Source organism: Taudactylus pleione, unplaced genomic scaffold (genome assembly GCF_031769625.1).
Source record: "Taudactylus pleione unplaced genomic scaffold, aTauple2 ptg000967l, whole genome shotgun sequence".
Taxonomy (NCBI): Eukaryota; Metazoa; Chordata; class Amphibia; order Anura; family Myobatrachidae; genus Taudactylus; species Taudactylus pleione.
The window spans coordinates 10,815,001-10,825,000 of record NW_028285368.1 but is presented as its reverse complement, the minus strand read 5'-3'; the positions used below and the strand labels follow the sequence as shown (position 1 = coordinate 10,825,000).

Here is a 10,000-nt window from a genome sequence, read left to right as displayed (position 1 = left end):
TCTATTACATTTTACATTTAATTTTTTCAACTTATCAATGAATTTACTTGAGTTAAGAAGTAAAAGAGGTATAAAGTTAATGTTTTTGAGCACCTACAGCCAAACCACACTGGACATGCCCAATCTCGTCTGATCTTGGAAGCTATGCAGTGTTGGACCTGGTTAATACTTGGATGGGAGACCACCTAGGAATCCGAGGTGCTGTAGGTAATTTTATACTGCCATAACAGTCTTTTCTAATACATTTTACATTTATTTTTTTCAACTTATCAATGAATTTACTTGAGTTAAGAAGTAATAGAGGTCTAAAGTTAAGGCTTTTAGCACCTACAGCCAAACCACACTGAACATGCCCAATCTCGTCTGATCTTGGAAACTATGCAGTGTTGGGCCTGGTTAGTACTTGGATGGGAGACCACCTGGGAATACCAGGTGCTGTAGGTAATTTTATGCAGCCATAACATTCTTTTCTATTACATTTTACATTACATTATTTCAACTTATCAATGAATTTACTTTAGTTAAGAAGTAATAGAGGTCTAAAGTTAATGCTTTTGAGAACCTACAGCCAAATCACAGTGGACATGCCCAATCCTATCTGATCTTGGTAGCTATGCAGTGTTGGGCCTGGTTTGTACTTGGATGGGAGACCACCAGGGAATACCAGGTGCTATAGGTAATTTTAGACAGCCAAAACATTCTGTTCTATTACATTTTACATTTCATTTTTTCAACTTATCAATGAATTTACTTGAGTTAAGAAGTAAAAGAGGTCTAAAGTTAATGTTTTTGAGCACCTACAGCCAAACCACACTGGACATGCCCAATCTCGTCTGATCTTAGTAGCTATGTAGTGTTGGGCCTGGTTAGTACTTGGACGGGAGACCACCTGGGAATACCAGGTGCTGTAGGTAATTTTATACTGCCATAACATTCTTTTCTATTACATTTTACATTTAATTTTTTCAACTTATCAATGAATTTATTTGAGTTAAGAAGTAATAGAGGTCTAAAGATAATATTTTGAGCACCTACAGCCCAACCACAGTGGACATGCCCAATCTCGTCTGATCTTGGAAACTATGCAGTGTTGGGCCTGGTTAGTACTTGGATGGGAGACCACCTGGGAATACCAGGAGCTGTAGGTAATTTTATACTGCCATAACATTCTTTTCTATTACATTTTACATTTAATTTTTCAACTTATCATTGAATTTACTTGAGTTAAGAAGTAAAAGAGGTCTAAAGTTAATATTTTTGAGCAACTGCAGCCAAACCACACTGGACATGCCCAATCTCGTCTGATCTTGGAAGCTATGCAGTGTTGGGCCTGGTTAGTACTTGGATGGGAGACCACCTGGGGATACCAGGTGCTGTACGAAATTTTATACTGCCATAACATTCATTTCTATTACATTTTACATTTAATTTTTTCAACTTATCAATGAATTTCCTTAAGTTAAGAAGTAATAGAGGTCTAAAGTTAATACTTTTGAGCACCTACAGCCAATCCACACCGGACATGCCAAAACTTGTCTTATCTTGGTAGCTATGCAGTGTTGGGCCTGGTCAATACTTGGATGGGAGACCACCTGGGAAAACCAGGTGAAGTAGGTGATTTTATACTGCCATAACATTCTTTTCTATTCCATTTTACATTTAATTTTTTCAACTTATCAATGAATTTACTTGAGTTAAGAAGTAATAGAGGTCTAAAGTTAATGTTTTTGAGCACCTACAGCCAAACCACACTGGACATGCCCAATCTCGTCTGATCTTGGAAGCTATGCAGTGTTGGGACTGATTAGTACTTGGATGGGAGACTACCTAGGAATCCCAGGTGCTGTAGGTAATTTTATACTGCCATAACATTCTTTTCTATTACATTTTACATTTAATTTTTTCAACTTATCAATGAATTTACTTGTGTTAAGAAGTAATAGCGGTCTAAATTTAATGCTTTTGAGCACCTACAACCCAACCACAGTGGACATGCCCAATCTCGTCTGATCTTGGAAGCTATGCAGTGTTGGGCCTGGTTAGTACTTGGATGGGAGACCACCTGGGAATACCAGGAGCTGTAGGTGATTTTATACTGCCATAACATTCTTTTCTATTACATTTTACATTACATTTTTTCAACTTATCAATGAATTTACTTGAGTTAAGAAGTAAAAGAGGTCTACAGTTAATGTTTTTGAGCGCCTACAGCCAAACCACACTGGATATGCCCAATCTCGTCTGATCTTGGAAGCTATGCAGTTTTGGGCCTGGTTAGTACTTGAATGGGAGACCACCTGGGAATACCAGGTGCTGTAGGTAATTTTATACTGCCATAACATTCTTTTCTATTAAATTTTAATTTAATTTTTTCAACTTATCAATAAATTTACTTGAGTTAAGAAGTAAAAGGGGTCTAAAGTTAATATTTTTGAGCACCTACAGTCAAACCACACTGGACATGCCCAATCTCGTCTGATCTTGGAAGCTATGCAGTGTTAGGCCTGGTTAGTACTTGGATGGGAGACCACCTGGGAATACCATGTGCTGTAGGTAATTTTATACTGCCATAACATTCTTTTCTATTACATTTTAAATTAAATTTTTTCAACTTTTCAATGAATTTACTTGAGTTAAGAAGTAATAGAGGTCTAAAGTTAATGTTTATGAGCACCTACAGCCAAACCACACTGGACATGCCCAATCTTGTCTGATCTTGGAAGCTATGCAGTGTTGGGCCTGGTTAGTACTTGGATGGGAGACCACCTGGGAATACCAGGTGCTGTAGGTAATTTTATGCAGCCTTAACATTCTTTTCTATTACATTTTACATTTAATTTTTTCAACTTATCAAAGAATTTACTTGAGTTAAGAAGTAAAAGAGGTCTAAAGTTAATGTTTTTGAGCACCTACAGCCATACCACACTGGACATGCCCAATCTCGTCTGATCTTGGAAGCTATGCAGTGTTGGACCTGGTTAGTATTTGGACAGGAGACCACCTAGGAATCCCAGGTGCTGTAGGTAATTTTATACTGCCATAACAGTCTTTTCTATTACATTTTACATTTAATTTTTTCAACTTATCAATGAATTTACTTGAGTTAAGAAGTAATAGAGGTCTAAAGTTAAGGCTTTTAGCACCTCCAGCCAAACGACACTGTACATGCCCAATCTCGTCTGATCTTGGAAGCTATGCAGTGTTGGGCCTGGTAAGTACTTGGATGGGAAACCACCTAGGAATACCAGGTGCTGTTGGTAATATTATACTGCCATAACAGTCTTATCTATTACATTTTACATTTAATTTTTTCAAATTATCAATGAATTTACTTGAGTAAAGAAGTAAAAGAGGTCTAAAGTTAATGTTTTTGAGGGCCTACAGCTAAACCACACTGGACATGCGCAATCTCGTCTGATCTTGGATGCTATGCCGTGTTGGGCATGGGAAGTACTTGGATGGGAGAACACCTGGGAATACCAGGTGATGTACATCGTTTTATACTGCCATAACATTCTTTTCTATTACATTTTACATTTAATTTTTTCAACTTATCAATGAATTTACTTGAGTTAAGAAGTAATAGAGGTCTAAAGTTAATGCTTTTGAGCATCTACAGCCAAACCACACTGGATATGCCCAATCTCGTCTGATCGTAGAAGCTATGCAGTGTTGGGCCTGGTTAGTACTTGGATGGGAGACCCCCTGGGAATACCAGGTGCTGTAGGTAATTTAATGCAGCCATAACATTCTTTTCTATTACATTTTACATTTAATGTTTTCAACTTATCAATGAATTTACTTGAGTTAAGAAGTAAAAGAGGTATAAAGTTAATGTTTTTGAGCACCTACAGCCAAACCACACTGGACATGCCCAATCTCGTCTGATCTTGGAAGCTATGCAGTGTTGGACCTGGTTAATACTTGGATGGGAGACCACCTAGGAATCCGAGGTGCTGTAGGTAATTTTATACTGCCATAACAGTCTTTTCTAATACATTTTACATTTATTTTTTTCAACTTATCAATGAATTTACTTGAGTTAAGAAGTAATAGAGGTCTAAAGTTAAGGCTTTTAGCACCTACAGCCAAACCACACTGAACATGCCCAATCTCGTCTGATCTTGGAAACTATGCAGTGTTGGGCCTGGTTAGTACTTGGATGGGAGACCACCTGGGAATACCAGGTGCTGTAGGTAATTTTATGCAGCCATAACATTCTTTTCTATTACATTTTACATTACATTATTTCAACTTATCAATGAATTTACTTTAGTTAAGAAGTAATAGAGGTCTAAAGTTAATGCTTTTGAGAACCTACAGCCAAATCACAGTGGACATGCCCAATCCTGTCTGATCTTGGTAGCTATGCAGTGTTGGGCCTGGTTTGTACTTGGATGGGAGACCACCAGGGAATACCAGGTGCTATAGGTAATTTTAGACAGCCAAAACATTCTGTTCTATTACATTTTACATTTCATTTTTTCAACTTATCAATGAATTTACTTGAGTTAAGAAGTAAAAGAGGTCTAAAGTTAATGTTTTTGAGCACCTACAGCCAAACCACACTGGACATGCCCAATCTCGTCTGATCTTAGTAGCTATGTAGTGTTGGGCCTGGTTAGTACTTGGACGGGAGACCACCTGGGAATACCAGGTGCTGTAGGTAATTTTATACTGCCATAACATTCTTTTCTATTACATTTTACATTTAATTTTTTCAACTTATCAATGAATTTATTTGAGTTAAGAAGTAATAGAGGTCTAAAGATAATATTTTTGAGCACCTACAGCCCAACCACAGTGGACATGCCCAATCTCGTCTGATCTTGGAAACTATGCAGTGTTGGGCCTGGTTAGTACTTGGATGGGAGACCACCTGGGAATACCAGGAGCTGTAGGTAATTTTATACTGCCATAACATTCTTTTCTATTACATTTTACATTTAATTTTTCAACTTATCATTGAATTTACTTGAGTTAAGAAGTAAAAGAGGTCTAAAGTTAATATTTTTGAGCAACTACAGCCAAACCACACTGGACATGCCCAATCTCGTCTGATCTTGGAAGCTATGCAGTGTTGGGCCTGGTTAGTACTTGGATGGGAGACCACCTGGGGATACCAGGTGCTGTACGAAATTTTATACTGCCATAACATTCATTTCTATTACATTTTACATTTAATTTTTTCAACTTATCAATGAATTTCCTTGAGTTAAGAAGTAATAGAGGTCTAAAGTTAATACTTTTGAGCACCTACAGCCAATCCACACCGGACATGCCAAAACTTGTCTTATCTTGGTAGCTATGCAGTGTTGGGCCTGGTCAATACTTGGATGGGAGACCACCTGGGAAAACCAGGTGAAGTAGGTGATTTTATACTGCCATAACATTCTTTTCTATTACATTTTACATTTAATTTTTTCAACTTATCAATGAATTTACTTGAGTTAAGAAGTAATAGAGGTCTAAAGTTAATGTTTTTGAGCACCTACAGCCAAACCACACTGGACATGCCCAATCTCGTCTGATCTTGGAAGCTATGCAGTGTTGGGACTGATTAGTACTTGGATGGGAGACTACCTAGGAATCCCAGGTGCTGTAGGTAATTTTATACTGCCATAACATTCTTTTCTATTACATTTTACATTTAATTTTTTCAACTTATCAATGAATTTACTTGTGTTAAGAAGTAATAGCGGTCTAAATTTAATGCTTTTGAGCACCTACAACACAACCACAGTGGACATGCCCAATCTCGTCTGATCTTGGAAGCTATGCAGTGTTGGGCCTGGTTAGTACTTGGATGGGAGACCACCTGGGAATACCAGGAGCTGTAGGTGAATTTATACTGCCATAACATTCTTTTCTATTACATTTTACATTACATTTTTTCAACTTATCAATGAATTTACTTGAGTTAAGAAGTAAAAGAGGTCTAAAGTTAATGTTTTTGAGCGCCTACAGCCAAACCACACTGGATATGCCCAATCTCGTCTGATCTTGGAAGCTATGCAGTTTTGGGCCTGGTTAGTACTTGAATGGGAGACCACCTGGGAATACCAGGTGCTGTAGGTAATTTTATACTGCCATAACATTCTTTTCTATTAAATTTTAATTTAATTTTTTCAACTTATCAATAAATTTACTTGAGTTAAGAAGTAAAAGGGGTCTAAAGTTAATATTTTTGAGCACCTACAGTCAAACCACACTGGACATGCCCAATCTCGTCTGATCTTGGAAGCTATGCAGTGTTAGGCCTGGTTAGTACTTGGATGGGAGACCACCTGGGAATACCATGTGCTGTAGGTAATTTTATACTGCCATAACATTCTTTTCTATTACATTTTAAATTAAATTTTTTCAACTTTTCAATGAATTTACTTGAGTTAAGAAGTAAAAGAGGTCTAAAGTTAATGTTTTTGAGCACCTACAGCCATACCACACTGGACATGCCCAATCTCGTCTGATCTTGGAAGCTATGCAGTGTTGGACCTGGTTAGTATTTGGACAGGAGACCACCTAGGAATCCCAGGTGCTGTAGGTAATTTTATACTGCCATAACAGTCTTTTCTATTACATTTTACATTTAATTTTTTCAACTTATCAATGAATTTACTTGAGTTAAGAAGTAATAGAGGTCTAAAGTTAAGGCTTTTAGCACCTCCAGCCAAACGACACTGTACATGCCCAATCTCGTCTGATCTTGGAAGCTATGCAGTGTTGGGCCTGGTAAGTACTTGGATGGGAAACCACCTAGGAATACCAGGTGCTGTTGGTAATATTATACTGCCATAACAGTCTTATCTATTACATTTTACATTTAATTTTTTCAAATTATCAATGAATTTACTTGAGTAAAGAAGTAAAAGAGGTCTAAAGTTAATGTTTTTGAGGGCCTACAGCTAAACCACACTGGACATGCGCAATCTCGTCTGATCTTGGATGCTATGCCGTGTTGGGCATGGGAAGTACTTGGATGGGAGAACACCTGGGAATACCAGGTGATGTACATCGTTTTATACTGCCATAACATTCTTTTCTATTACATTTTACATTTAATTTTTTCAACTTATCAATGAATTTACTTGAGTTAAGAAGTAATAGAGGTCTAAAGTTAATGCTTTTGAGCATCTACAGCCAAACCACACTGGATATGCCCAATCTCGTCTGATCGTAGAAGCTATGCAGTGTTGGGCCTGGTTAGTACTTGGATGGCAGACCCCCTGGGAATACCAGGTGCTGTAGGTAATTTAATGCAGCCATAACATTCTTTTCTATTACATTTTACATTTAATTTTTTCAACTTATCAATGAATTTACTTGAGTTAAGAAGTAAAAGAGGTATAAAGTTAATTTTTTTGAGCACCTACAGCCAAACCACACTGGACATGCCCAATCTTGTCTGATCTTGGAAGCTATGCAGTGTTGGACCTGGTTAATACTTGGATGGGAGACCACCTAGGAATCCGAGGTGCTGTAGGTATTTTATACTGCCATAACAGTCTTTTCTAATACATTTTACATTTATTTTTTTCAACTTATCAATGAATTTACTTGAGTTAAGAAGTAATAGAGGTCTAAAGTTAAGGCTTTTAGCACCTACAGCCAAACCACACTGGACATGCCCAATCTCGTCTGATCTTGGAAACTATGCAGTGTTGGGCCTGGTTAGTACTTGGATGGGAGACCACCTGGGAATACCAGGTGCTGTAGGTAATTTTATGCAGCCATAACATTCTTTTCTATTACATTTTACATTACATTATTTCAACTTATCAATGAATTTACTTTAGTTAAGAAGTAATAGAGGTCTAAAGTTAATGCTTTTGAGAACCTACAGCCAAACCACAGTGGACATGCCCAATCCTGTCTGATCTTGGTAGCTAGGCAGTGTTGGGCCTGGTTTGTACTTGGATGGGAGACCACCAGGGAATACCAGGTGCTATAGGTAATTTTAGACAGCCAAAACATTCTGTTCTATTACATTTTACATTTAATTTTTTCAACTTATCAATGAATTTACTTGAGTTAAGAAGTAAAAGAGGTCTAAAGTTAATGTTTTTGAGCACCTACAGCCAAACCACACTGGACATGCCCAATCTCGTCTGATCTTAGTAGCTATGCAGTGTTGGGCCTGGTTAGTACTTGGACGGGAGACCACCTGGGAATACCAGGTGCTTTAGGTAATTTTATACTGCCATAACATTATTTTCTATTACATTTTACATTTAATTTTTTCAACTTATCAATGAATTTACTTGAGTTAAGAAGTAATAGAGGTCTAAAGTTAACGTTTTTGAGCACCTACAGCCCAACCACAGTGGACATGCCCAATCTCGTCTGATCTTGGAAACTATGCAGTGTTGGGCCTGGTTAGTACTTGGATGGGAGACCACCTGGGAATACCTGGAGCTGTAGGTAATTTTATACTGCCATAACATTCTTTTCTATTACATTTTACATTTAATTTTTCAACTTATCATTGAATTTACTTGAGTTAAGAAGTAAAAGAGGTCTAAAGTTAATGTTTTTGATCACCTACAGCCAAACCACACTGGACATGCCCAATCTCGTCTGATCTTGGAAGCTATGCAGTGTTTGTGCCTGGTTAGTACTTGGATGGGAGACCACCTGGGGATACCAGGTGCTGTACGAAATTTTTTACTGCCATAACATTCATTTCTATTACATTTTACATTTAATTTTTTCAACTTATCAATGAATTTCCTTGAGTTAAGAAGTAATAGAGGTCTAAAGTTAATACTTTTGAGCACCTACAGCCAATCCACACTGGACATGCCAAATCTTGTCTTATCTTGGTAGCTATGCAGTGTTGGGCCTGGTCAATACTTGGATGGGAGACCACCTGGGAAAACCAGGAGCTGTAGGTGATTTTATACTGCCATAACATTCTTTTCTATTACATTTTACATTTAATTTTTTCAACTTATCAATGAATTTACTTGAGTTAAGAAGTAATAGAGGTCTAAAGTTAATGTTTTTGAGCACCTACAGCCAAACCACACTGGACATGCCCAATCTCGTCTGATCTTGGAAGCTATGCAGTGTTGGGACTGATTCGTACTTGGATGGGAGACTACCTAGGAATCCCAGGTGCTGTAGGTAATTTTATACTGCCAAAACATTCTTTTCTATTACATTTTACATTTACTTTTTTCAACTTATCAATGAATTTACTTGTGTTAAGAAGTAATAGCGGTCTAAAGTTAATGTTTTTGAGCGCCTACAGCCAAACCACACTGGATATGCCCAATCTCGTCTGATCTTGGAAGCTATGCAGTTTTGGGCCTGGTTAGTACTTGAATGGGAGACCACCTGGGAATACCAGGTGCTGTAGGTAATTTTATACTGCCATAACATTCTTTTCTATTAAATTTTAATTTAATTTTTTCAACTTATCAATAAATTTACTTGAGTTAAGAAGTAAAAGGGGTCTAAAGTTAATATTTTTGAGCACCTACAGTCAAACCACACTGGACATGCCCAATCTCGTCTGATCTTGGAAGCTATGCAGTGTTAGGCCTGGTTAGTACTTGGATGGGAGACCACCTGGGAATACCATGTGCTGTAGGTAATTTTATACTGCCATAACATTCTTTTCTATTACATTTTAAATTAAATTTTTTCAACTTTTCAATGAATTTTCTTGAGTTAAGAAGTAATAGAGGTCTAAAGTTAATGTTTATGAGCACCTACAGCCAAACCACACTGGACATGCCCAATCTTGTCTGATCTTGGAAGCTATGCAGTGTTGGGCCTGGTTAGTACTTGGATGGGAGACCACCTGGGAATACCAGGTGCTGTAGGTAATTTTATGCAGCCTTAACATTCTTTTCTATTACATTTTACATTTAATTTTTTCAACTTATCAAAGAATTTACTTGAGTTAAGAAGTAAAAGAGGTCTAAAGTTAATGTTTTTGAGCACCTACAGCCATACCACACTGGACATGCCCAATCTCGTCTGATCTTGGAAG

At 37.4% G+C, this 10,000-nt stretch overlaps 3 non-coding genes and 35 pseudogenes across 3 annotated transcripts; all 38 read left to right on the top strand.

Annotated features, from left to right (window-relative positions):
• Positions 1-91: 91 nt before the first annotated feature.
• On the top strand, positions 92-210 carry LOC148463525 (5S ribosomal RNA; annotated as a pseudogene).
• A 115-nt stretch (positions 211-325) lies between these two features.
• Positions 326-444, top strand: LOC148463524 (5S ribosomal RNA). Its single transcript, XR_015874515.1, has one exon. It is a non-coding gene; the product is annotated as a 5S ribosomal RNA (ribosomal RNA).
• A 116-nt stretch (positions 445-560) lies between these two features.
• On the top strand, positions 561-679 carry LOC148463523 (5S ribosomal RNA; annotated as a pseudogene).
• A 116-nt stretch (positions 680-795) lies between these two features.
• Positions 796-914, top strand: LOC148463522 (5S ribosomal RNA; annotated as a pseudogene).
• Positions 915-1,029: 115 nt separating this feature from the next.
• LOC148463521 (5S ribosomal RNA) lies at positions 1,030-1,148 on the top strand (annotated as a pseudogene).
• Positions 1,149-1,263: 115 nt separating this feature from the next.
• On the top strand, positions 1,264-1,382 carry LOC148463520 (5S ribosomal RNA; annotated as a pseudogene).
• A 351-nt stretch (positions 1,383-1,733) lies between these two features.
• On the top strand, positions 1,734-1,852 carry LOC148463519 (5S ribosomal RNA; annotated as a pseudogene).
• Positions 1,853-1,968: 116 nt separating this feature from the next.
• LOC148463518 (5S ribosomal RNA) lies at positions 1,969-2,087 on the top strand (annotated as a pseudogene).
• A 116-nt stretch (positions 2,088-2,203) lies between these two features.
• LOC148463517 (5S ribosomal RNA) lies at positions 2,204-2,322 on the top strand (annotated as a pseudogene).
• A 115-nt stretch (positions 2,323-2,437) lies between these two features.
• On the top strand, positions 2,438-2,556 carry LOC148463516 (5S ribosomal RNA; annotated as a pseudogene).
• A 116-nt stretch (positions 2,557-2,672) lies between these two features.
• Positions 2,673-2,791, top strand: LOC148463515 (5S ribosomal RNA; annotated as a pseudogene).
• A 116-nt stretch (positions 2,792-2,907) lies between these two features.
• LOC148463514 (5S ribosomal RNA) lies at positions 2,908-3,026 on the top strand (annotated as a pseudogene).
• A 115-nt stretch (positions 3,027-3,141) lies between these two features.
• LOC148463513 (5S ribosomal RNA) lies at positions 3,142-3,260 on the top strand (annotated as a pseudogene).
• A 351-nt stretch (positions 3,261-3,611) lies between these two features.
• Positions 3,612-3,730, top strand: LOC148463512 (5S ribosomal RNA; annotated as a pseudogene).
• Positions 3,731-3,846: 116 nt separating this feature from the next.
• Positions 3,847-3,965, top strand: LOC148463511 (5S ribosomal RNA; annotated as a pseudogene).
• A 115-nt stretch (positions 3,966-4,080) lies between these two features.
• Positions 4,081-4,199, top strand: LOC148463510 (5S ribosomal RNA). The gene has a single exon (XR_015874514.1). It is a non-coding gene; the product is annotated as a 5S ribosomal RNA (ribosomal RNA).
• Positions 4,200-4,315: 116 nt separating this feature from the next.
• On the top strand, positions 4,316-4,434 carry LOC148463509 (5S ribosomal RNA; annotated as a pseudogene).
• A 116-nt stretch (positions 4,435-4,550) lies between these two features.
• On the top strand, positions 4,551-4,669 carry LOC148463508 (5S ribosomal RNA; annotated as a pseudogene).
• Positions 4,670-4,785: 116 nt separating this feature from the next.
• LOC148463507 (5S ribosomal RNA) lies at positions 4,786-4,904 on the top strand (annotated as a pseudogene).
• A 115-nt stretch (positions 4,905-5,019) lies between these two features.
• Positions 5,020-5,138, top strand: LOC148463506 (5S ribosomal RNA; annotated as a pseudogene).
• A 351-nt stretch (positions 5,139-5,489) lies between these two features.
• Positions 5,490-5,608, top strand: LOC148463505 (5S ribosomal RNA; annotated as a pseudogene).
• A 116-nt stretch (positions 5,609-5,724) lies between these two features.
• Positions 5,725-5,843, top strand: LOC148463504 (5S ribosomal RNA; annotated as a pseudogene).
• A 116-nt stretch (positions 5,844-5,959) lies between these two features.
• Positions 5,960-6,078, top strand: LOC148463503 (5S ribosomal RNA; annotated as a pseudogene).
• Positions 6,079-6,193: 115 nt separating this feature from the next.
• Positions 6,194-6,312, top strand: LOC148463502 (5S ribosomal RNA; annotated as a pseudogene).
• A 116-nt stretch (positions 6,313-6,428) lies between these two features.
• LOC148463501 (5S ribosomal RNA) lies at positions 6,429-6,547 on the top strand (annotated as a pseudogene).
• Positions 6,548-6,662: 115 nt separating this feature from the next.
• LOC148463500 (5S ribosomal RNA) lies at positions 6,663-6,781 on the top strand (annotated as a pseudogene).
• Positions 6,782-7,132: 351 nt separating this feature from the next.
• On the top strand, positions 7,133-7,251 carry LOC148463499 (5S ribosomal RNA; annotated as a pseudogene).
• A 116-nt stretch (positions 7,252-7,367) lies between these two features.
• Positions 7,368-7,486, top strand: LOC148463498 (5S ribosomal RNA; annotated as a pseudogene).
• Positions 7,487-7,600: 114 nt separating this feature from the next.
• LOC148463497 (5S ribosomal RNA) lies at positions 7,601-7,719 on the top strand. The gene has a single exon (XR_015874476.1). It is a non-coding gene; the product is annotated as a 5S ribosomal RNA (ribosomal RNA).
• A 116-nt stretch (positions 7,720-7,835) lies between these two features.
• Positions 7,836-7,954, top strand: LOC148463496 (5S ribosomal RNA; annotated as a pseudogene).
• A 116-nt stretch (positions 7,955-8,070) lies between these two features.
• On the top strand, positions 8,071-8,189 carry LOC148463495 (5S ribosomal RNA; annotated as a pseudogene).
• A 116-nt stretch (positions 8,190-8,305) lies between these two features.
• On the top strand, positions 8,306-8,424 carry LOC148463494 (5S ribosomal RNA; annotated as a pseudogene).
• Positions 8,425-8,539: 115 nt separating this feature from the next.
• On the top strand, positions 8,540-8,659 carry LOC148463493 (5S ribosomal RNA; annotated as a pseudogene).
• A 351-nt stretch (positions 8,660-9,010) lies between these two features.
• Positions 9,011-9,129, top strand: LOC148463492 (5S ribosomal RNA; annotated as a pseudogene).
• Positions 9,130-9,245: 116 nt separating this feature from the next.
• On the top strand, positions 9,246-9,364 carry LOC148463491 (5S ribosomal RNA; annotated as a pseudogene).
• A 115-nt stretch (positions 9,365-9,479) lies between these two features.
• On the top strand, positions 9,480-9,598 carry LOC148463490 (5S ribosomal RNA; annotated as a pseudogene).
• Positions 9,599-9,714: 116 nt separating this feature from the next.
• On the top strand, positions 9,715-9,833 carry LOC148463489 (5S ribosomal RNA; annotated as a pseudogene).
• A 116-nt stretch (positions 9,834-9,949) lies between these two features.
• The window catches only part of LOC148463488 (5S ribosomal RNA), a 119-nt pseudogene continuing 68 nt past the window's right edge, over positions 9,950-10,000 (top strand).